Source organism: Homalodisca vitripennis, chromosome 6, assembly GCF_021130785.1.
Source record: "Homalodisca vitripennis isolate AUS2020 chromosome 6, UT_GWSS_2.1, whole genome shotgun sequence".
Lineage (NCBI taxonomy): Eukaryota > Metazoa > Arthropoda > Insecta > Hemiptera > Cicadellidae > Homalodisca > Homalodisca vitripennis.
The window spans coordinates 9,285,198-9,312,261 of NC_060212.1; positions in this window are offsets into that span (position 1 = coordinate 9,285,198).

Genomic DNA, 27,064 nt, shown 5'->3' on the forward strand with positions numbered 1-27,064 from the left:
CTGGTGGTGTAATATGTATATGTATGTATATGTATAAATGTAATATATATATTACATTTTCAAAGCTGGATGCTGCAGGATGCAGCGCAATTAAATTTATTTCATTGAACCGTGATTTTACAACGTAATTAATGGCAGGCAATTACTCTTGTCTACATACAAATAAACCAATACAACGGAGTATCGAAATACCAAAAAAGACGTAAGGAAGTCTAATGTAACAAAGTAACTTCGTTACATTCAGTGGCGTAGCTATAAAACATTCGAGGGTGGATTAAACATCCAGGAGGATTAAAAAGAGCCCTACTTAGCATAGTAGTTAAAGAATTTATCTTCAGGGTCTCCAAACACAAAATCAACAATTATGTTGAGTTTTTTAATTGCATCTTTCGTATTAAAATGTAAACCAATAAAATTGTTTCGTAACATTATATTTGGTTCATTGCATTTTCCAACTGCCTTAATCAAATAAATATAATTTGTAGGTTACATTACTATTAGTTAGAAATTATTCGATAATTTCCATGTACTATAGATCAGATCAGCATTATAATCGCGTACGCCAGACGACACAAAATGACACTTATCAGGCTTGGTCGAAGTAGACGCCATAAAGAAAGCTATGGGATTGCCGACTTTAACATCATTGCATTGGAAAATGAATGGCAAGTGTTATCTTCTAAAGCACAAGAATTTTATTCAGTGAAAAAAAGTTAAAGAATGCAACTGTTGTGTACTTTTGTGCCTACATTGTAATTCCTGTTTTTCATGAATACATATGCTCGTGTATGGACAATAGTATAAAAAAACAACATGTGCAAGCATATCCATTTGGTGGCTCGCTCACTCTGTAGCAAAACCGATGACTCACCTTTGGAAATGTATGAGACTGGGGATTTGAAAATGGACATCGATGATAATACAAACTTAAAAGAGGAAGTATTAAAGGAAATTTCATGTGACAAAATCAACACTCCTAATGACGAGGCCCGCACAAAGAGAATATACGAAAAAAATGACATCCTGATGGAATATATGACAAGAAAAACAACTACTTCAGACCAAAAAGAATATATTGATAAAACATTTCACACAAATGTTAACTACACTAGAGGCAATGGCCACTACTGCGCAGATACCAGTTAAGGTAAGTCCAATCACTTTATGACCAGTTTTAATTAAACCACTATTTATTGTTTAGTAGTAACATTTAAATTGAATTAAATTTAAAACAAGTAATAGTAGCTCAAAACTATGCCACGGAAAATTCTGTCAAATTTATCGAATTTATGTTTTAGGAAGAAGAGTGTAACAGGCAACCAGGTAATAGCAATATTACCAAACAAAGGAGTTATGTTTCCACGAAGAAGAAAAAAAAAATCCTCGCAGAGAAGCCTCACAGAGGAGAAAAAGTTGGAGATTTGCCTGGACTTAAGCCTTCTGAGTAACAATGGCAGACTTCAATAAAATTGTATAAATTTGTATAATTGTATCATAAATCTGTAACTACAGTAATATAATATAATTAGGATAAATTTTGTATTTATTAATTATGTCACGTGCTATGTTAGGTATTTAAGTCAGGTAGTTGTCATTGATTTTGTCATTATTTCTATAATTATGTTTTTGGTTAAGTAATTATTAATTTATTTACTACAAATTAAGGACTCCACATTATAATATGTTGCTTTTGTCCTATTAATATGAAATATATTCCAATATCACAAAAAGATAACTGGATATGGTTATAATTTATATTTATGGCATTTTATGTATACTGAAATTAGCTTTAGACTTTGAAAATTATATAATGTGTTTTTTATTCAAATTTGTTTTATTAAAGCTTAGTTTAAATGGGTAGATTTATCGTATTTGAATTTATTTTGTTAATTTCATTTGCTTGAGTGTTGTTTTCTTTTGTTTTTTCTAAGAAAGTTGGAGCCTCTACACAGGCAGTTCCTTGCCTTTTGAGGTCCTATTTTGTTTTCTTGAATTTTTGTTTATTGATGTACCCTAGCTTTATTAAAATAAAAAAAGACATGTTCCCATATTTCTTTAATAAAAAAGTAAACATTGTTTTTATTTTTTATTCTCATGTCAATTGTGTCTACAACTAAGGAGCAATGTTTGTGTTTGTGCTTAAGGTATAAATGAATGTTTATATAATTTTACTATTGTACATATTTTCAAGAAAATAAATAATTTTTCTAATTCTATTCTAGATTATGACATTTTATTCGTTGTGCACCATCTCACATTTTGTAAAGTATCTTTGGAGTTATAAAGAAAGTTCAATATTAATATAATTAATTCGATATAATTTCTATGTTTTGCAGATATGTTCGGATATAAAACGACTCATTAATTCGGATATAAAACGACTCATTAATTCGGATATAAAACGACTCATTAATTCGTAAGATAATAGAAATCAGAACCGTTCCGAACTGAGGTCGCTATCAGCCGCATGTACAGGGTTTGTCAGGAATGTTCGGGATTTATCGGTACTGCTCGGCTCTGCCCCCACTTCTTTCTCCTCCGCCTGTCACGATCAACCCCATTTGAAAACAAAACGGGAGGAGCTCGTGTCTGACCTGTACGAAGTGATGGGATAACCGAATGGATTTTATAACCGACTAACCAGTCAGTTATTTTTGTCGTTAATCGGTTATTTTAGTCGAATGAATAACCGATTACCTTTTAAAATTCTATCCACAGTTTAGGGATGGGGTGGTGGGGGAATGAACCATTCCTGTTGAGACAGGTACGCGGCGCGGCGCGGCCAATTTACTCACGGCCGTACTTTAGCTTTGGCGAGCCCTGGTAAAGATATTCGGTCGGGCCCCGTCGTGTCCCCCCACCAGACACAGTCCCTTCATATAGACGTGTGACTGGCTCCGGAAGAAATTGTACGAAAAACCCGGTCTGAGTTCGGACCTGAATATACAATCAAAAAATTCCAAGCAAACCCGCACTGGCAAGAACCGTAATGGAAAACGAAATTTCTGTTATTGTATTATTACTTTTTTCTGTGCATACGTTAATAGTCCATAACATATTTTAAAAAGTTATATTATCATATAATCATTTATAACACTACAAAATAATTACAGTTCAAATTGCAAAATTATAATTTATTTTAATTACGAATCACCAAAGTTAACCGAAAGTTAATCGCTAAAGAACGATATTTCAGTAATAAAAATAACTTATTATAATAAACGAGCAATTCAAGTATAGACTGTCTGCACAACCAGTTAACTTGCAGAAAATTATTCGGTAGAAAAACTAATCTAAAGACTAATTTAAAATAACCGATCAGAATCAACGACTAATTCAAGTACAGACTAAGTCTGCACAATCAGTTAACTTTATAGAAAAATTAGTCGGTAGAAAAAAACTAATCTAAAGACTAATTTTAAATAAAATAACCGATCAGAATCAACGATTAATTCAAATATAGACTAAGTCTTCACAACCAGTTAACTTATAGAAAAAATTAGTCGGTAGAAAAACTAATCTAAAGACTAATTTAAAATAAACCGATCAGAATCAACGACTAATTCAAGTACAGACTAAGTCCTGCACAATCAGTTAACTTATAGAAAAATTAGTCGGTAGAAAAACTAATCTAAAGACTGACTTAAAATAACCGATCAGAATCAACGATTAATTCAAATATAGACTAAGTCTTCACAGCCAGTTAACTTATAGAAAAATTAGTCGGTAGAAAAATTAGTCTATAGACTAATTTAACTGGATGCAGCAAAAAATAACCGACTAATCGGTTAAAATAAAATAAACCGAACTAACCAGTTTATTTTCATTCGATTATTTCCCACCACTAGGAGGGGCCCCTCCATCACCACTCATTCTCTCCGCCGGTTGCGATCACCTCATTATGCCGCTGCATGAAGGAGCTCGTGAACCGGAACACTGTGATTGGGGACCCCCTGTGATTCCCCCTGGCCTGGGCGGACTCGCCACTAAGCTCCTCCCATTTCCACCGACTGCGCGCATACCTCTCGCTTGGGGGCGAGTCCAATATTCGACGTTCGCGGAAAGAAATCAGATTCGGACTTGGCGGAAAAATCCCAATTCGGAGTTGGCGGACTGTTACGTATTTATTCGGAGTTAACGGACTGCTCCCTGCTATAATTCGGCGCTGACGGAATGCTTCAGTTTTCGGCCCTATCGGACGATTGAGTTTTATCGGCCTTACTGGATTGCAACTGCTTTCGTCCCTATAGGATTCGGTGTTAACGGAATATTACATATTCGGATCTCACGGACAATATCTTATTTCGGAGCTGGCGGACTCTACGAATAAGTATTCGATGTTATAGGAATGTTTACGTTAGAATTCGGAGCTGACGGAAAGTCCATTTTTCGAACCTTGGCGGATTATTTTCGGAGCTGACGGAAAGTTTCGTTTTCGGTCTTGGCGGAAAATTTCACTATTCGGCCCTGGCGGATTCGGTCCTCACGGACCCACCCATAATAGAGCTGAATCAGTTAACAGAAAAAATGCAGCTATTTTGAAAACTTCTCTAGACCACTTTTATCTGAAGAGCAGCCGATTTATACTGTTTAAAAAAAGAGTATATGAATTTAGTTGAAGCAGCACTTACTAAGACTGAAAAGATTCCAAATTATAGATAATCCATTCCTTTAGGACCAGCCACTGAAATATATGATATTTTACATAAAAATTAATCTAGTGTCTATAAAACTCATGACTCTGGAAACTATCACTAAATAACTAGCCAACAATATAATACTATAAAAATAAAGAAATGGTGCAAAGGCTTGAACTGTTGAAAACGATATTCTATCAACAGAAAGAACTACATTATAAAGTTCTAAAGATATTTTATAGAGTAAAAATAAAATATTTTTATGTAATTGCTAAAAATACTAGCTGCATAATTACAACATATAGTACAAACATATTGATATAAAAAAATAATATGACTAATATTATTTCTGAACTTGACAACAACCCGTTTAAAATGTAAAAGTTTCAAAATAATAAAAATTTAAATATGAATATTCATATATGCATCTTCTAGTAGTTAGTTTGTAGTTAATCATACCAAATTAGGCGACAAAGTAAATAGTAATGTTTACTGAGTAAATATAAATTCAAGGGTTTTAGTCACAACAAAAATTGGATGTAAGTCAGAGGAAAAGGTTATATATTTTCACAAATTGTTTTCTCAGTACATGTTTTGAATAAGCTTTTAGATACACTCACAATATATCCTTTGGAGCCAACGTCCAGTCCCTAATTGGTTATCATATTCTCTTCTCTTATGTTGCTGAAATGATTGTTGTTAACAGTTATGTTCAGTTTAATAAGATTATAAATTTGTGACCTGCGAGAGAAGCAGTGTCTGGGATGAATTTTCAAAGAATGAATCATTTACTTTTCAGTAACGGTGACTTGAAATGAGGAATAAGACGAACTACAAAGGCTTCATTCCTTATCCTTACAATCCATACGTTTAAGTATTTAGTTTATACAAGCTTTTGTGGATCAATCGGTTTATTTATATAAAAAGTAATCGTTCTTGTAAAATAATCAATTTTTGTAAATCAGCATATAAAAATATAAGTTTATTTTTGTAATGTTCCAAAAATTAAACTCCTTTTGTAAATATTTAGTCTTACCTATTTACCAATTACTTCGGTTCTTATTATGTATCTTACACTTTCAGCTGAGCAATTTGTCCATTAATAAGTCCACAGTAGACACATAAAGAACTATAAATCAATAACAATGTAAGCTTCCCATAAGGATTACAACGTGCTGTAAGCTAATAGGATGCTTGTCATGATAAATATTATTGAAGACAATTTAAAATTTGTACTTGATTGGAACCTTTTAGACTATAGGTTACCAAACTTAAAAAATCAAATATCTCATTCTAATGAAATTTAATTTTCCCAGCAGTATTTGGAATAAAGTGAAGTTGATCTCTCGGATTATGGGGTTTCCTATAAGACATATTATAAAGTTCTAAATACTTAAGTTGGTAGCTCGTAAAATTAACATTTGGTTTATTGTTCACAATTCATAGCTCCAGAATGTTATTTTTTCACCTACGCTTTCAGAACTGAGCCGGTTCAATACACCTATATCTCCCCGGCTCATGTGTGTTATTTTATATAGTGTATGGCAAATTATGGCGTTTCTAATTTTTGTATGCAGGTGCACCTGATAAGGATTGTTTGAGGAAATATACTACTGCAGGCACTTTTTATTTTTTTTTATTTGTTTTTTTATTTATAGTATCTATACTTATATATTTATATCGACTAGATAGGCCTATGTTGTGTCTTAGTAAATGAACCTGAGTATGCTGACCACGGTGTTTCTTTTTTTTTTACCTAGTTTTAGTTTTGATCCGGCATCCCGTTCGCCACCATGGGCGCGCGCTTCCCTGATGGTTTGCTGTGGGTGTGCGAGCGGCGATGTTCGGTTTCAGAACACGTAATATTCTCTTATAGTACATTAATATCAATATATACAAGATATGTAGTATACTACTATAATTCTCATGGAATATTTGTGAATAAGAAGCAATTTATATAAATAACGTTCATATATTACATTATGCATACAGAGATGAGTGAAAAATAAATTTCAAAAATCTCCAGTCAGCAGGTTCGCCAACCTACAGAAAATAATAGACACGTAATGAAGGGATGTTGGAGATTTTAGTTAGAATACCGGGTAAAACACCTTTGGGCACTAAGTTTATGATATTGCGTAACAGGCATCTCTCAACTCAATACCGCAAAGCTTTCTTGATATATTCAGCTAAAAATAGACAGGCAGAAGAAAAGTTTTGTAGGACTTTTATCTCATAAAGATGCGAAATATAAGAAATTTAAGTTTTATGCCTCAATTCATGCTTGTGATAGTTCCGAGAGTTTCAGGCGTTGCCAAAAGCCGGTCGAAACCCTGGAAGGACATGCACCATCATCGAAATATCGTCGTCAACACGTAATTAACTGATGCAATGGATTGTCCAATGACCCGTTAGAATGTAAAGAAAATCTTACCAACAGTTCTACCAAACATCACACTTCACAATTTCCTATAATTGAAATCAGTTTGATTTACACATTTGCTAATCATATCATTTTCTCATTGATTGGTATCATGATTACCCACAAAATGAATTTGAAAATTATGACTAACGCTTAGCTGGATCCAATGGAGTGAAATGATTATTGGAGAACTCAATATTGCTTTCATATAAATTAGCTTTCGTGCAAAATTTGAAATTTAATCCCTCGAATGATAGGGAATGATATTATGGGGTAATTATATATCTAACGAAAGAAGGTCCCGTTGGAAGTCGCATTAAATGGTCAAAATATCGTTAAGATTAGATGTCGGGACGCTGTGTCAGGACTATCGAAGGAACAGAGCGGCTTAAAGGATATCCTGTAGGACAAATCCAGGCTGGTAATCTTATCTCATCTTGAACTCAATAGCGAACTTGTACAGGGTGGCTCTAACTCACTTTCTATTTTTATTACTTTTTTAAAATTTGAAATTTAAACTTTTTTAAAATTTAATTAAACTAATTTTCTTTAGTTGAATTTAATAAAAAACTTTTAAGATTTTAATGAATTTACTCCTTTTAGATTGGATTTATTACTTTACTACCAAAATATTAAAAGTCCCCTACAGTTTGACGAGATGATGGTAGTAATACATTCAAATAACACTGCCCTTTATTACACTTCGTAATAAATTGTCAAATACTCGAGCACATATGCCCACTACATTTTGATTCCTAGTTCGTGTAACGAGATGTCAAAGGTAATTGCTAGGAGTTATATTTAAGATTACATTATGTTTGCGATTCCTTTTATTTTTTGTATTTTGAACAGATTTAACAATATAATTGAAACTATAACGTCCCTTATATTAAAAGAATGATTATTTTTGAACGGTCACCTTCGTTAATAAGGTATAATTTATATGTTAAATAAATTTTATTGAACATATGTCTTTGGTGTTTATAATTATTCATTCATAGTATTTGTAGTAATCACACTGTTTTCTTAATGAAATAGTTCATCATGAGACAAGAAAATCAGGAAATATAACAAAAATATAAAGACGTATCACAATATCTTATCTCTTGGGACGTCGCTTATTTATCTATTGGGTCGCTTCTTAAATATATACAAGGAACGGCTGATAAAATAAGGAGTGTCTTAAGTTTATTTAATACTCAGCAGGATCACTTCTGGCTGGTTTGTATTTTCCAGTTGCCCCCAGACTTAGCACAGCAAAACCGATGTGTCCCTTTACATCTTGGCAACCTTTTGGATGTCCAGGAGCGGCACATCACTAACCGAACTCGGGCTGCAAGGGTAATTCGATAGTTCTAGTTTACTGCGGGAGATGGTTGTTGGATATGGTGGGGTTCGTTCTCTAAGTTTCAAAGGTTCTTGCTAGTCTAGACATAAAGCTGTGCCACCCCCTGCCTACTTTAACTTGAAAGGCTGGTTCAAAGCTGCCTTCGCCTTCTTCCGAGGGGACAAGACTTGAGGGTAGTGCCCTAAGTTCTTTCTCATGGATCTCAACAGGAGGCGGTTCCTACCCCCAACCTTCACCATCCAGAATATCCTGTCACTCCGGAAGCTGCGCCAAATGTCCTTACCGTATAAGGTGCAATATGTAAGGTTATTTTCCTAACAGAACAAAAAAATTTTATAGAATATCAAAACTATTCAAGGCTCAAATACTGTTTGAGACTAATCAAGTTCAAAATTTAATTGTACACCTGTAGCCTATGAATTGGTGGTAAAACTACATTAAGGAAACTAAATGTTCAGTATACAAGTAAATGCAACAGTATGTGAAAACATAGCGATACATAGATACTTAGATATAAACCAAATATGCAATAGATTTGGGTTTAATATTACAATGCTATACGATTATAAAAATAAAAAGAGGAACCTTAGAAACATTATGGAACGAACATACCTATGACATTGAAAAAATAAAATTATCAAAACCTGGCAGCCTGTTATAAAGAATCTATAGAAACGCAAATTAATCATTTATAAAGTCTCAATAAGTTCTACCAATTTCGCTTTCATATTGATCTTGAAATTTTTTGATTGAAATTAGTTAACCGAACATGGCTTTTCCCACATCAAACCTGAAATTTCGAAGATTTTAATATTTTAAGTAAGTTTTTGAAACTGTTGTTTACCGGAAAATATTAGTTAGTACTATCTAGAGAGATAATTAATCAAGTTTTGTAGATCGACAAAAATTGTTGTCAATTAATAACAAAATGCAAGATATAAGGTGCTTTACATGCAATGCCACATTGCCACATTGAGTCTACAAACCACAAACACATGCAAATAAGAATAAGATTTGAAATATAAACTTGTAAAAAATTAACTGAGCAGTCAGGACAAACGGTGCACACGAAATTATTAACAGCATATTTATCAAAACAAAGTGGACAATTATCATAACTAAAAGAGGCTTGGTGGTCAATCTGAAAAGCTCAAGCTCTGAGGAATATAAATATTCTAACGAGTTTTAGGATCACGGCACCTATCTTATACCATTGCAGTTTCAGCTTGGCCTCCCAGTGAAGCTCCAATTCACAAGTAACCTGGTTTCTGGAGACTGGTGTTTTAGTTACCTGGAAAAACTTACTATGTGTGTAAAAGTCTCATAATATATTTTTTATTTTTTCACATTTTACAAATATGATCACATTGACAGATTCATGAACTAACGTATTTTCAATATAACCGTTATGCAAATTTACTTTTTGAATCTTTTTAGGAGAAAGGAACATAAAATTCACCTTTAGCTGAATAAATTGGATGAACAACTTTTTATAAAATAAGAATAAATTATATTCAGAACCAAAACCAAGATGAGAAACTAGAAAGATCTGCTTTCTCAGAGGTTCCTCGTACGTTTCTTGCAAGAAGTAGGAGTTGGAGAGATGTGGATTTGAACTCCATGATTTGGAGTCACAAGTTTTCAAAATCTGTTAAAACTATTACTAGTCTGTTAGTAGGGGATTACTATATTTACTGTTACAGGATTCAGGAATATAAGACACCTTGTTGTACAGATTACAGTAAGTTGCTACCATTTATTGATGAAATTTCCTCTTGTGCTTATGCAGAAATAGTTTATTGTCATTTGTCAATACAAGCTTCAAAATCAGACGGAATTATGGGGCCAGCGATTTTTCCACTACTATTTGTTTTTTTTTCACTATATGCAGTACTTTTTAACAGTAAACAAATATTTCCCCTTACGAATGGTGCTGTAGAAATGCAGGATAATCCAAGTGAATTTTGAGTAACAGCCATTGCTATTTGATCAGAATTAATATTAAGCATAAGCGTTAAAGACAGAGTATAAAATATTTTTTAGGAATTAGAAGTTAAACAACTTTTTAAGCTTTAAATAAATGTTTGAGCAAGTGCAAACGTTTCTTGGAATTCGAGATTAAGCGTATGGCTTTGACTAAATATAACTCATTACGACGCGGCTGGACTGAAACTTGTTTACTTAATATTTTGAAACCTTTACTATAGCACAGAGATAAGCCTGTGGTCATTTAACCGAGATTTATAGCAAGGAAAATAAGAATTATTTAAATAGGCTTATAATCGTTTTTCATTAAAACGTGTAATTATTTTAAAATGTCATTGGCGTAGAAATTACCATAACTAAAGTCAACATTTAATATATATTATTGCAGAGTGAACACACCAACCATTTAACAGAACTGGAAATAACCGCTGTAATGTAACCTCAAATATCCCTTTAACTTAATGAAATTGTAGTTTAAATAATGTATGAAATGTAGCAGAGTAAGTTTTATTGTATAAATATACAGCATAGTTTTTTCACAAAATCATTAGAGTAAGAGTATTTACTATTCAATATTGACAGTATTGTTTATATTTACAATTTATAGAATTTCTCTAAGAATCGGACCCTTGACATCGATTAAAGGGCCTCAGCTATATACGGGATAGTGATCTATACGGATTTATACTAGTGCATAAATGCCCGAAACTTATTAACATTAATGTTAGTTTATTTATTTAGAATTTTATTTTCCAAACAATTACAATTACTAACATAAAGGTTAAAGAATGAAAAATTAAAAAATGTTTATAATTTGTTTGAAATTGTGTATATATTAATATTTAATTAAAGAGGACATTATAATGTAGGAAATATGTTTTGGACAGAAAGTCAGCTGTTTTAAATTAACGTATCTTTTATCTCTCTTAAGCTATTGTATAAGAAACATGGTACATATTATTCATTTTGTGTGGATCTATACAATTTTCCTTCCCAAGTGCAAGATTAGTTATTCGATTTTGAGTGAATGGATTAGAAACTTACGTTATGACTTAGTCTAACTTTATGAAGCTACTTTTGAAGTAATCGGGTTGTGTTGGGTGTACGGATTTAAACTTTGGCGAACGATAGAAATTCTTAAACTCATAACAATGTATCAGTATTAGAAAATAAAGGAAACTTTAACATTAAGAGGTTTGATATTTATAAATTTGAATAAGAACAGGTGATAATTTAGATTTGCAATAATACTACATATTTATTGTCTAGAGTTATCTACAAAATTAGGTTTAACTTTCCTTCCTAAGGAATTCCTTCATATTCCATTGTTTAAAGTTTGTTATTGGAAATGGATGATTTTGAAGAATTTCAGATAACTTTGTTTATATGTTATAAAGGAGAACAAGCTTGAGAAATTCAATCTCGCTCTCCTCACCTGGAAAATCCTCAATACACGCACAAAACTTACAAAATAAACCTCACATTTACATCAAATTGAAAATATAAACAAATTTTAATAGATAGGAAAAGGTATAATATTACTTAATTAATGATATTTATGTTGTTTTCAATAAGTTATTAGTTTTCTGACCTTAACATGTAAAAAATGTCGAACTTAAGAACATGGCGAAGGAATTCTTACTAAATTATCTAAAACTAAATCTTAGTTATTTATTATTGGTAACTGAAGGAGATGAGATATTTTATAAATAAACTTGTCTTTAATATTAATAGTTAGCATTACTTAAAATAAATTAAACAAAGATTAAGGCACGTGCAACTGATACATATTGGTCTTTTTAAGGTTGTGCGTCGTTCAATCAAATATTTTTTCTTTCAAATAGTAGTTAACTTTACGAGATATTCTAAAAAACACATATTTTGACATCCAATTAAATAAAAATGCCTTTGTAAATTATCATAAGATATTAGCTGGGACATTTCTTACGTCTCCGGACAAGCAAAACAGTTTTAACCCTGGGCCGCTAACAAAAACAAGATTTACTTCATGACTTGTTGTAATTGGATGGCAAAATTTTCAACGGAAAGAAATTATGGATTGTTTAGAGTAATATATTATTAATAATATTGATAGTAGTTCCCTTATAATCAATTTTTGACTTAAGTATGTCTCTCTATATCTTACTATACACACATTTGGACTGAAGACGTTTCTTTAGGTCTTTATGATTATGAAAATGGAGGGAGATATAACTAAATATGTGGGACAACAAATTCAGTTTAGTGTTGTCAATGAGGGATGACGATTAGAGTATATCTCCACCAGTTTAACATTGAATTATAGGCAAGGGGCTATTTGCACTAATTTTTCCCATAAATTGATTCTATAACTCCATTCCATTATCTTAAAACTGATCCTTTAGGCAGGAGCTATCTGTAAATAGTGAAAATATAAAGATATAAGAAATAACTGCAGTTCATTTTATTAGCTAGCAAGGAAAATTCTATGACTCAAGAATGTTTTTCGAAAACATATTTTAAATTAATATTTAAGCTGCTGGGTTGAATAGTCCTTGACGTGATTAAGACACGATCTCGAGTGTCTACGTAAGCCTCCAGAATGTTTTTTTTTAAATTTTGTTGTCAATCGCTATCGTACTATATCAGAACGTTTCCTTTCTGTCGAAATAAACGTTTTTTAGATTAAAAAATGAAAATAACTAACCACTTTGCTCTAATTAAAGAGATATAACAACTTGGAGATTAGCCTTAACACACAAAATTTTCCTACCACAAGATGTTATTCAAATTTATTAAAAATAAATCTCTTCAATTATATTTTTGGCCCATATCATTAAAATGCATCTGGTTGGTTTCTATTTGTAAAAAAATTGAATAGTTATTTGCCTCGCATTTAAGATATTCGTGTATTACACATAATTACCTGTAAGTAGTATAGTAACTACCGGCAAGTTCACTTACACTGTAAATGTTTTTTACATCGTCATATGAAACGTGGAGTCTAAAAGTCCATACAATGTATATATATATAATATATATATATATATATATATATATATATAAATTTTAAGCACCTATTAGCGTAATATTCACTAGGAATATATAAAATAGATATGTTTAAAAACCATGGCAATTTAAGACAAAAAACATTGAAAGGTAAGCATTAATGCTATGTTACTGTGTGCACTATTCATCTTTACCAGAACTTTTGTGATAATGGTATTTAAACTGTGAAGATACCCAAGAGGAGATAAAAAAAAGGTGCACAATGGCCTGATTGTCGAAAGGATTGTAGTTTGAAAAAATAGCTTCATGATAATTTTTTCCCAGTTCATTAGGAAAACAAATAGAGACTCAAAAAATAATTTAATAAGTATGGAAAGAAACAAATATATTGAACATGGATTTACCTTTTACAAAATATAAATTGCTGAACAGTTTTACTTTTTATATTGTTTTATCTTTTGATTATATATAACAAATAAGGCCCTTTTAGAAATGTTATGTATTGATATGTCATGTAGACGGTCATAAACGAACTTCTTCAAGGCGCTCGTTTTCATAGGCATCGTCAATGCTAAGCCATTAGAACATTGTTAAAATACCTGTAAGTAATTTTTACTGCACATTATAGAAGAGGTAATGTGGCTTGCTTAAAAAACTAATCTACAACACAGATTAGAGTGCAGAATGAGCGGCTGAAAAACTGACAAAACTCAACTCATGTAGGACAATTTTTACAGTAAACATCCCTGCCTCTATTTTGGAGGGAACTTCCCTGGTGTTTGTTTAGGTAAGAATAAGGAAGAAAAATCCTCCTTTTCTTCTTAAATTATTCTATGCTACAGTTTTTTCCAGATTGCTTTTTACATAACCGTATGTGTATATTTGTGTTCACCTAAAATTATTCGTGTTGCCTCTTATTTTGGTAGTATTTTCCATTGCCATGATACCCCATTATTTATCAAAAAGAGGCAGTCAGAGAACTTTACATTTTAATAAATATTATGTGTTACACTATGTTGCAGGATAATACGTATTTTTATTTGCTTTATTATATTGTATTTATAGTGTCAGCTTATGACACAAATTTACAATGTGTAATTGTGTGTCATAAGAACAAATTTTTAGATTTTTTCAATTAATAACTACTCTGTTACGAGTCCTATGCAAGGAAACAACCACTTCCTCACAAAATTAGCACAGAGTAAGCAGCATACAAAAACATTTAAATGTAGCTAATACTTAACACATTATTTTACTATCATACTGTTGTAGAGACGCTCATCTTGAGGTTGCAAAATCCTGAACGATTAATTTTGGAAAACTCTGAAATATATCACGAAACTTTTAAGGGCTTTGGTGGTGATTTAGTAGTAATTACGTTAAGGAATTACACTTATTTTGTAACTGTAGGATATAATACATCTTATACCATATAGGGGTATAGAAGGGCGGCGAGGACGGGCCGCACCGGGTGTCACCTTTTTTGGGGTGACACCCACCCAGTCTCTCAAACTTTAAGAACAATGTACAAAAAAAATCGCTAGCTTAAAAATTTATTTCTTTTTTTGTGGATTACTTTACTAGCACTAGCTCAGCCCTATGTAATAATTCGGAGATTACCGAAAAGAACCTGACGCTGTCGAGAGGGATCCCCGTCCTATACTCGCGCTCTTTGACGTTTCAGTAGCAAACATTTTCTCATTTGTTTCATGAATTGTGTTGTGTTTGGTTGGCGTGAAATTTTAAACGTGTATTATTCTATAGTGATAGATAATAAAAAGAAAAAAATATATTTTAGAAAACCTAAATGCTGTTTTTGTGAAGATTAAAAAAAATTGATTGATTCATATTGAATATATTACAGGTAAGATATTTGTATAGTTAAATTAAGATTCATAGCGAATATTTGACAAGGCATGAATGTTGACGAAAACTGCTACAAAAGTAAGACGCACTTAGTTCTTATATCGAAAAAAAACTAGATTACATTGTGGAAGAGGCAATAGAAATTGCAACAAAAAAATCAGAAGACTGCGATATTACAACATAAAAACGACTTTCGGCATAAGAAACGGATGCTTGGTGAGATGGGCCAGCGATGCAGGACTCACACTGAAAGAGGACTTCAAAAATATATGATGGAGTGTCCTTGAACGATTCAGAGTTGAACTCCAAACAAGATCGAAGTCTCTTCAAGATGTAGCTTCATTGTTCGAGATCGTAACAAAATAATGATTTTTTTTCAATTCAATTCAATTAAATGTTTTATTGCATAAAAACAATACAAATTTGCATCTCAATCGTCATAAAATTTTAAAGCTAAAAATTTTGCATTCATCACTACAGTGGCTCCTCATTCAGACTTACAAGTTTTTCATTCACCCAAATTCTCATTCATTTCACAATTTTCCCACTCTAATCACATGGCTAGCCAATTAGGTGGTCCCCCAATCGTTTACCATAAACTCGTCTGTACTATAAAAAGCTTTAGAGATCAGCGCGGTTTTCAGACGAGTTTTAAATGCCTTAGGCATTGAGGCATTTTTGATCGAATTTGGTAATTTGTTGACGAACTGAACTCCTGCCTGCGAAGGCAATCGTTCATAAGCCACCGTCCTGTGTCTTCCAGTACGGTAGTTATATTCCTTGCCTCTAGTGTCATAAGAGTGAAACGTCACTACCTCTTATGACCCTCGCATTTCGATTTGAAAAAAGAGATGTTTTCCAGAATATAGAGGCAGGGAAGCGTCAAAAGTTTGAGATTTTTGAATACTGGTCTGTACGACTCTCTCTTCTGTTGAAGTTTTGCAATTATTCTAACTGCTTTTTTTCTGCAGGGTGAAAATTTTTTGAAAATGTGTGTTTGCACAACGTCCCCACAAGATAACTCCGTACGAGAGATGTGGGTAAAATTATTCCATAATATGCAGTCATCAGTACCTGAATTGGGCAGTATTTGGAGAGCTGCCTCAGAACATAAATGCCTGAAGACTGCTTTGAACAGACACTGTCGACGTGAGAATTCCATGTCAGCCCTCTATCTAGGTACATCCCAAGGAACTTTTTCGAATACTGAACTGAAATTAGTTACATCTAAATTTACTGATATTTTATGATGAGGTCTCAGAAACCGAATTACGTTTGGAGATACCAAGACTCCACTTAACAACTTAACAAGACACTTAAAAGCCGCTAATATTAGGTTACAGATAGGTATTCTGTAGATTTTTTAATGTGATTTTACAGAATCTGTTCCAAATCTTATGATTGCACTGAAATTATTCATGAGACGGTTTTGCGTGTGCGTAGCTTCATGTGAGAGGAGTTTCAGTGAATTAAAATTAAAAAACAACTATTTGTGGAGAACAATGAACATCCCAATCGCGGGCTCAGTCAATCCTGGGTAATATTTAGCCATTGAACAACGAGTAAAATACTAAATATAAAATTTCGGACGGAGGTTTTATATGCTGGGTTTATAACCAAGCTGATCCAAAGCTTGAAAAGTTGATAAATTTTAATAGTATAAACAATTTACTTATTCTGTCTTATTTATTAATTCTTTTGCTATTTCTTCCAATATCAATTAAATAATAAATGGTATCAAATGACCTTTATCATATACAATTTATATAGCTTTTTGTACCCTTTCAATGGGGATGACACCACCTACTTCCAGGATTTTCCCCAATGACCCCTATAGGTGAACCGCTAAAAAAGAAACCTGCGCAGAAGCAAATAATTTTGAGCAGCACAGCGCAAGAATGAGGGCCCCCTCCTGCGGGGGGGGAGTGGTGAGTGGGCGTGAGCATCTTCTTGTCAGCTGTTTTAAAGATCTTTTCTTGCTCGGCGCCATATTGTTTAATAACTGCAGTTACTTACTTGGACCGTTCCAAATATCGAACGATTCAGTCAGGTGAACGAGTGATCCGGGTCGGAGTTGTTTCCAAAAGACCCGTTCACTTTGAGAAAGTTTTTGTTTCAATATTGGCCTCGGCAACTGAATAAATTTGATACTTGTTCCAAATCAGGTGAAAATGAAAAATTAATAATGAAAATGGTTTATTTTCTTAAAAAATAGTTACAGTAAAACACATAAGCCTGATACACGTTATTGCAACAAACTGTAAAGCAAATATATACAATGTCTGAAATCATGTATCAGAGTAGTAACAATACGGTACTTATACGTAGTTAATTATTATCTTAATTATTAATAAACCTTGCATTAATTCTATTTAATTCAATTAAAACTAGAAATAAGAAGAGTATATAACTGGGAACCGGGTATGAGCCTATATGGTCCTAGGACCTGTGCCGTATGCTCTGGTCGTGAATATTGGAACTCAAAACTAAATAAAAGAACAAATAATATAAGTAAAAAATAGTAGTTTTAGTAAATTATTTATATTAGTAATGGTTTTAGGAATTTTATTTTTAATCAGGCTGGAATGGCAAAAGACAACATTGACCACGCCAGGCAATTGATGGAGTCACATTGATAATGATTACGTAACCGAGTATAAAACTAGTTTTGCTGCATCAGTCGTATGGAAGTATTAGTTTATGGTATTTATACATTAAGGGACAGACACGAATACAATAAATAGCGAGGAAGGTTGAAGTTCAGCGATAACAAAGGACCTAGAAGTTTATATAATTCCTTCGCCATCCTAACTATAAATGTAACCCATCCTTCAAAAAACGCTTTTTAAAACCCGTTACAGATTAGGTAATTGGCAACACAGAAGCGAAGTTGTAACTCAAACACACAGTTACAGTACAAAACCTTGAGAAATGTAATACAAATTTTGTTACACTGAATGTTTTTTTTTTAATATTATGAAAACTGGTACTGACGGACTTTGTTTGCGAGTAACCGTGGAATTATGAAGTATAAGTTCTCAACGCTAAAATAGTATGAAAATTAATTGTATTGAAGTAAAAAAGAATGGTTTTGATGACCAAATGTTCTTATAGTTCTTTATGTTCTTCCTCGAAGAAAATTAATTCTAAAAGAATATGTTTGTAGGTACACTTAATTTTTTAGTATTGTTTTTTGTCAAAAAATTAATGGCTCAAGAATAGTTTTTTGAAAGCAGCAACCATGGACTATAATACCAAATGAAAGTTGTGGATTTGAACGAAAGCAAAATAGACCACTTTAATTTCCTTATTTGTGAGTACTTCTCGTAATCTGTCTGAAGGTCAAAAATGTACTTGCTGATTTTATTTGTCAAAAAATGAATGTGTTGTGATTTTTTTTAATATAACTTGCAGGTATTGAATCGTGCCCATGAGCGAAATTTTCCTCCTAAACTGGATACGTAACGTATAACCTCTTGTACCATTCCGTAATTTAAAGATCGAATGAAGCCTATAAGATCTGTCTTTGGAAAAAAAATTGTTACATTTGAGCCATTAGAGTTTCGCCAAGTTCCTGACCCACATTAGTAAAGAATTTATTAAATTCGGTTAGCTACTTCAAGCTTAATTTTGTCATTGAATAATTTTTTATTTGGCAAATATTTTATTTAGGGAAGAAACTTTGTTAACCCCTCTACCACTCAATTTAATTAAACCCCCCCAAAACATATTATTTAAATCCCCATTAGCTTGGTCCGAATTTATCACAAAAATAAAATTGATTTTTTAGTTGCTTTAAATTTCTGCTTAAAATGTTCCTGCAAATGACATAGCAGGTTTTAAGCTCCACATTAAATGGTTGCTTTTTTCACTAATTTACGTAATTTATCTCTTTGTCTTATGTCATGGACTAAATCTGAAGTAAATCCAATGTTTGAAGCTGTTTTTTGACCTCGTTTTTAAAATTTATTCGATTGTCTATTGAAATTGTAGTATGTAACGTAAAAACATTAACATTAGTGCTGTTAAAAATTGATTGCCAATTAGCATTTAACAGTGTTATCATGTGGTAACACCCATGGTCGATCATAGGTGCGATGTGCAGGGTCGATCTGAGAGGAAGCGTTCTGTGTAGTAGTGTGCGTAATTATTATTTTAATGACTCAACCTGGGTATTATGAAAAGTGGTGGTAACTTAATAGATTAAATGTTTAAAATGTGAAATAATTCTTATTGTAAATCAAAGGCATATTAATCACCAAGTCCATTGTTCTTAATATTAACGTTTAAAATATTTAGTAATGCATATAGTAATTTCAGTTAATTTTTGTTAATCATTTCTAATAATTATTTATTTACATTTACTAGATTCCTGGAAACAATAACATTTATTGTTATTATACTAACCATTCACTCTAAAATATGTTGTTTTTTCCTCTATCCGAACACATTTTTGCAAGCAGATCCTTTCGTTCACTTGGTCATTACATCCAGTCGTTCATTCGTTCATTTTGTTCAGTCAAAAACCCAGGGCCGGAAAAACACGCTCTGCGGGAAGGGGTTTGTAACTTGTATGACCGGTTCAATGAAGGGTTTGCAGCAGTGAACGAACCCACTAGCCGGATTAGTCAGTGATTTTTTAGATTGAAATGGGTGAGCGCCGAGCAGGGTGGGGATCTTGGAGGGGCGGGGGGAGGGATATTTTCCCCACCCTGCGTGAACTCAAAAACAACCAAGGGTTTTTTTGTTAGCGGTTTACTATAAGATTAAAACCAAAAATCCTTCCTGTAGATTTGACAGGAGGGAGCCCCCCAAGATCCTTAGCCAAAGAATTCCCGCATCGCAAGCAGTGCAAAGGGCCTAAGGGGTAAAAAAATTTCCCACTTCTTGTCCTAAGTGGAAAAATAAGCAGTATTGTCTTCCATGTAACCAAAAATGACAATTTTTTATTTAAGGTTTACCCTCAGTATCCTAAATTTTTTGGGTTCAAAAAGGGAGAATGCAAAAAATTTTGAAAATACCACCGAAAACTTTTCGATATCATTAAAATTATGTAAAACCACCCCCCCCCCCCCCCACCCCCCCCCCCCCCCACCCCCCCCCCCCCCCACCCCCCCCCCCCCCCACCCCCCCCCCCCCCCACCCCCCCCCCCCCCCACAGCCCGTTGACTGGTGTCGTTTGGAGGCTGGAAGTCTCTGGTTGATCGGAGGCTCTGACGGCGGCGGCATAGGTGCATGACGTAAGGTTATTGGTCGGAGAGGTCCATACAGGTAGGCGGCGACATGCAGCTCGGCGGACAGGTTTTGGACGTTCGGTTGAAAACCAGGCGTAGTTTTCTCGGAGTACAGCGATTATACCGCTGAGTACTCGTTTTCCCAACGGCTTGAGATGGTGGGCCGTGTTGGAGTAAACCAAATGCACTACCCAATACATCGTCACGTCCCACATTGAAGCTCCCACCTTCTCGAGACACTCATGTAAGCGTCATATTAATTCGCCTCACTTCTCTATTAATGTATGAGTCCCAATGATCTTGGGATGGCGATGAAACATGGAAACCACAATAACATTACGTGGGTTGTGAATTCATGAATACGTTCATCATTGGCCTACGAGAACCTTAGCAGGTCGATTATTTCTTGGAGAGATGTCTGAGAGGTCGTTGGCCCCAGCCATTTAATAACGATCGTTGTCATCTTTTGTGAAGTTTTTTGTCATACTTATGAGCATTTCTCCCAAAGACATGGCTCAACGACGCTCCTGAGCACGCATTGATATAATACTTCACATCTCGAGGAAAACTTTTGTTTAAACAAGGTGAAATATATTTTTTACCAGGGCTGTCAGCGAAGATATGAAAGTTTAATGTGGTTTATGTGGTATTTCCGTGGCCTTTTCTTTATCAGCCTTATTTAAATGTTTGGTACGTTTGTGTTTTGTTGCTATACTTATTTTGTTTGGTTTGTTTTCCTTTTCTTTTTCTTACTTTTTTGATCTCCACAAAATCCTCAGTTGTTCCGAGATATGTCCAGACAACAACGAGAAACCGTTGCTTAAGGGCAGAGGTGAATGGAGTGACGAGCTCTCGCTAACCTCAAGTAAGCTGACTCCAGTAGTATTGCGCTCAGACCTCAGTACGATCATATGATGGAGGTTCGGAGACGTGCATTTTCGTTTTCTAGCGTCTGATTGGTTCTGGATCATGTTTTGCGTCTCCTCTCTCAGAATTACACAACGCTGACAAGGCTCGGATTTTGTCCTGTGATAGTCCTCGGGGAGTTCATCCCGTTTGCAACGGCCAACTCCCGAACCTCCCCATGACGCTCTTTTGAGAAAGATCGATTTTCCTTTTCTTTCTGTTCAAGCTGGTAGGTGCATTGGCTGGCACTGGAGAACCAGACCACGATTGCTGATGGGTTCAACTGATTTATGCGTTTCAATCAGCTCGTCCTTGGGTTTTCATGTACGTGTCCTCAGGTTGAGTACCGCAATCCGAAAATTGACTTCTTATTGAAACAGTCGTGATAACAAAGGTGAGACTGACGGACTATCGTTAATTGACAGACTTGATTCTGACACCGGCAAAGATCTCGTGCTGTCAGGAGTCAAGGGACCGAAGGGTGACGGGGTGGTGGGGGGCCCACTGTGTTTCTCGGGTTGTATTGTTTAACACAGTTTTTTTGAGAGTCAGTTTTTTCCTGAAGCCTCCGCAGTTGTTAACCAACGGCAAAACACCACGATATGTCACCATTTAACAAAGTTTCTTTTCAAAACTTTACCTTATGTTTTTGGTTATATTAAACCAAGGCGGCCTTTTTTGTTGTATTATCCAAGGTGAAGTCCATTTTAATTAAGTAATTTACCTATAGTATATAAAAAAAAAATTTAAAATAAAATTAATTTAAGTTGTAGCTCCAATATAAATTATTTGATTTAAAACAAACCCAACAAGAGAAAACAATTATTTACAGGGGGCGAAGGAGTTCTAAAATATAGTCTTTAATAATATGTCCATGCTAACACTATGTTCAGCGCAAAAAAGAAAGTGATGCTATGAGGTTTCGATACCGCGATCGCATTCTCAAGGGACGACTACCGTCGTTGCGCTCCTCAGTCGGGGTGGGGGGGGGGACTACGCCACTTTACCACAGTTGTGGAGAGGACACGATAGTCAGAAACATCAGTCGCGTTAGGCGGCAGACGTGCAGCGTGGGACCGTGTTCACTGTTGCAGGTCTTGGCCACCACCGGTTAGTTCACTGAGGTTATTGTCACAGCCAATACGCAACTCCAGACTACTCACGGGCAATATTATTGTCCAAATAAAACAACTGTTGCTGGTCCACACTATGTAGCACCGATGCAATTTAATGAGTTATGCAGTGTCGGTTTAGTCAATACTTATAAAAAGGACAGTAAATAAATTGAAAATATTGAGAGACGAGTAAAAAATTTTCGTGTTTGACAGGTGTTTCTCCAGGGCTCGTACCAATCTACTTCTAGTGAAAGAGTGAGCTATAAAACTTTGATTAAAAAAAACAGTTTTGAACCAAAAATGGTTTAAATTGGAAATAAATCCAAACATCTTGAAAAATATTTGAGTTTAATGTATGTGGATTTCAGAGCCTCATCGAAAAAGATACTATGGGCCTCAATAAGGCATTGGTTATAGCGGGACTCCTGAGGTTTATCTGAGACGTTAGTACGTTGTCAGGATTTGAAACATTAAATATCTCTAGTTAGGAATATTAAAATAGTGTAGTTGTGAAACTTATCTTCTAGTTATTACATTTAAGGTGTTCGTTCAAGGGATCGGTGATTGGATATAGCGGAATCATGAGGTTATCTCAGACGGTAGTACGTTGTCAGATTGTGCTACATAAATATCTATAGTTTGGAAATTTATAAAATTGTGTAGTGTGAACTTAACTTCTAGTTATTTAAAATTTAGGGTGTTCGGATTCAAGGGATAGGTGATTGGGAAGTGAGGTGAAAAGGAATTTCTAATTTAGGATTCGTAGCTACAAATTTTGTAGTTAGGGGCGGAAATCTTTATCAAAGTTAATATTTAACTCTTATATTTGGCATGCCTAGGTTCATCTTAATTCATCGTTGGAAAGCTCATGGGGAAACACAGGTAAAACCTTCTAGTGGAAATACTCTTCTGCTTAAATTTCTTCAAGACAGAAAGATTTTTAATCGATTTCACTCCAACCAATTGTTAATAAACTAGGTATTATCATTTTATTTAGCAGGTAAGTTAGGGTTAATAAATTTTGAATCAAGATGTTGAATGCCTTACCAAAAATTATGGAAAACCCTCATTCTCTCCATACCCAAAATAAAAATGTTGTAAATTGTAATTAATTTTGTAATTTTAGTATCTGCAATTAAAGTGGATGTTCACTAAAGTAAGTGGTGATCGATTATAAAAGTTCTCTGAAAAATCTTAACACGTATTTATTTTTTGATATTTATATCAAATAGCAGTTAAACCCACGGCCTTCGCACAGTGCTTTCCTACAGAAAAATTTGGAAATAGGAGGCATATTTCTTTTGAACATCGTTATGAACCCTTTTTGGAAGATTAAATGGTTAGTCAAAAGGATACTCCCAAGTCAGTATCTGTTAAAATCTGTTAACAAGAATTTAAAATTTTTTAAACAGTCTCAAGATATCATATGTGAACTAAACTGGCATTCTTCTCCAATATTCTAACGATTTTTTTGTATATTAAATTGAAACTATATTAGCCCAGCGATGGACAGGAGTACAACAAGGGTTCGAATTCATTAGCGGGCACATACGATGTAATAATTGATGGCGCTCATTGTAATTTTGAAATGAAAATAGGCATATTGTATGAGGGTACATATTTATACAGTCTCAAGGATTATGAGCTTCAGATGCTAAGCGAAATTGCGTATGGTTTTTAATTTAGGCTTTGCGGCGTGTATCACTTCTGGAACGAATTAGTTATATTCCTCGATGACATGATTGAGGTTGCTTTGTTGTCTCGATTGAGAGAGAATATGTACTGCACGGAGTCTCTGAAGTACCCAACTTTAAATTATGTAAAACATATATTTCTTTTGTCGCCTTCTTTATGTTTACAAAGAACACGCTGATTAAATTTGAACCGGCTCTTTCACTTTTTACAAAAATTTTTAACATTATTGTTGCTGCATGGTGCATTTCTTAACGGGTATTTCCGTAACTTGTAGAGGACAGTGGGGCGGAATTTCTGACCACGGGAACGGGAACAAAAAAGTATCCCTATGTCCTTCTCCCAAGTTTTAGCTACCTCTATACCAATTTTCAGCTAAAATCGGTTTTTCCATGCCGGTTCATTGAGTTAATAAATAGTGTAACTAACACGACTTTTTTTATATAAATAGATATATTTTACGCTTTACCTTTCATTGTGATGGAAAGAATTGGTATAACACATCGGTCCAATTTCCTCATTGCCTTACAGAGAAAATAAGCAGGAGAAATAATTTAAATGCCGCTAATATTACAATTAGACATTCGTGTATGCTTGATTTATAACCAATGTATTGCAAGATCATTTGGGTGTTTAACCATTGCGTCTGGTTGGCTTATAAGCCTTGGTGAGGAGAAGACTATAAAAGGAATAAAATAAAAAATTTGTTTTGGTTGACGTAAAACTTGGTATTTCGATAATCGTACTGATGCCACTAATTTCCAACAAATTATAAACAATTCTATCATCACGTATTTTTTCCACAGCAAAAACAGTGTAATTTTGTAACTTATTTATATAACCTAATAATGCTTTTTTTGTTTTTTGTGAGAGTAATGATACAATCCAATTAATCCTTCCCGCCAACTTTTATGATACATTTACTGATAAAATATAATAATTGAGTTCTCAGACAATTTCAAGTACTTGGTTCTAAAAGTTCAAAAATGTTCACAAAATCGGTAAATGAAATGGATTAACAGGATTTTTTGAAAATTTGCTATCGTTATATATTAACAAATATAAACACATACATTTCGGAGATTGCACAATGTTATCCTCTTGGTTATGGTGGGAGGATGGTTTAAATTTTACATACAAAAATTAAAGAACAGAAAGAAAAAGGAATGGGGGAGGGGTTGATAGCATAGACGAAAGCTGCAGGAGTACAGTCCAGGGTGTTGTCGCTGACACAGAATGCAAGTTTCCGAGCGCAAAGTCACAATCGCTCATCACACCAAAACAACAGTCAAAACATCTGGGCTACTCGTAGGTGTGACAGTGGGATACCTTCCTACCACCTTTACAAGGAGAAGGAGTTTAGAGGACGTTGTGTTACCTCTTTTTGTAACATATAATTGATGGGAAATGTCCGAAAATTCCTGTTATCATTTGTAATCTTCCTTCGTCAATAATAACACTTTAAACAAGTAAGTTGGTAACGGTGTGAAAGTCTTAAATCTCACAATAGTTAAAATAAATTATAAAAAAAACATTGTTGATATTGATAAACTCTTGCCAATGGAAAATCAATACTTTATTACGGCTGATTTTAAAAACCTTTCAACTTTTCGTACTGACGGAGACCGACATCCTCGTACACAGAATATGGGTGCAATGGAATTTAAAAACAATACATTATTAATTAAATTTTGTCGAAAGGTTTTTTTAGATTAATTTTAACCTCCTTTTCTTGGGGCCTAAGCGTTTGTGAATTGACCGGGAAAAAAATCATTTCCGACTGTAAGTCAGTCTGTCAGACTGCCACCGACGATATAAACCCATGTCACTCACACGGGTATCGTAGACTGGAGCGTTTAGCCGGAACATATCTCCTAAGGTATTTATGGTAAGCGTGATGGCAACGAGACCAATCCACAGGGACACATATATATTTTTGCACAGATCGTGAACACTTATATGACAATTTAACGTAGTGAAATAGGCACACATGGATTACTAACTGGAAGGACTGAAGGCTATAGACGTGATTGTGAAACGTTGCTTACAACCTACGCATCAGCTAGTTACAGGCGCGCCCTTGGTGGGGCGGCTTACACTTTGTTAAACTCTCATCCGCATGCCTCTCTATCAAAATAATCACCAATTTATGTAAATCACTTTAAAGGAAATGTGTGTTTTTATGTTAATTTTAAAAAGGTTTAAAGAAACTCCTATTTGTTATTTTCAAATGACCGTGTTTCCTCAAGATAAATTAGTAAATTTATATAGAAAACATTTAGTCCAAAAAAAACACGTACCTAAGACAGTTGTAACGGAGAATTTTAATATTGGATATTAAGAAATTATAATATGTATATTATTGTAAATTTAATTTATTAATTTATTTTATAACTTATTTCGCGACCGCCAACAAAATGGATAAATAATCAAAAATTTAAAAACAATTAAAAGCATATTTTTTCTGCATGTACAGTTTTCTACAAAAAGGGAGAATATGTTTAATCACTTTAAGGTTTTCATTAATAAAAGATTAGATTTAGAATAAGAAGTGGATATATTAAATTCTTGTTATGACTTAGGAGGAGATACACGATGACCTTTCGGGTGTATCAAGTTCAGTTATAACTTAGGCATACATACAAGATTTATCTGTCCCAGTTTAATTAAATTGTCAAGTGAGGACGTTGAACGCTTACTTAAAACCAGTCGCTTTGCTACATTTATATACAAGTGTTATTGTTATACAGTATTATAAAAGCTACGTGTTTAATTAGACCAACTAAAATTTGTCATATATGATTTAAAGTTGTAAAATGGAAAAAAAGATATTTAGGGATTTCTTTGAAAATTTTTGTTTATATCAAACG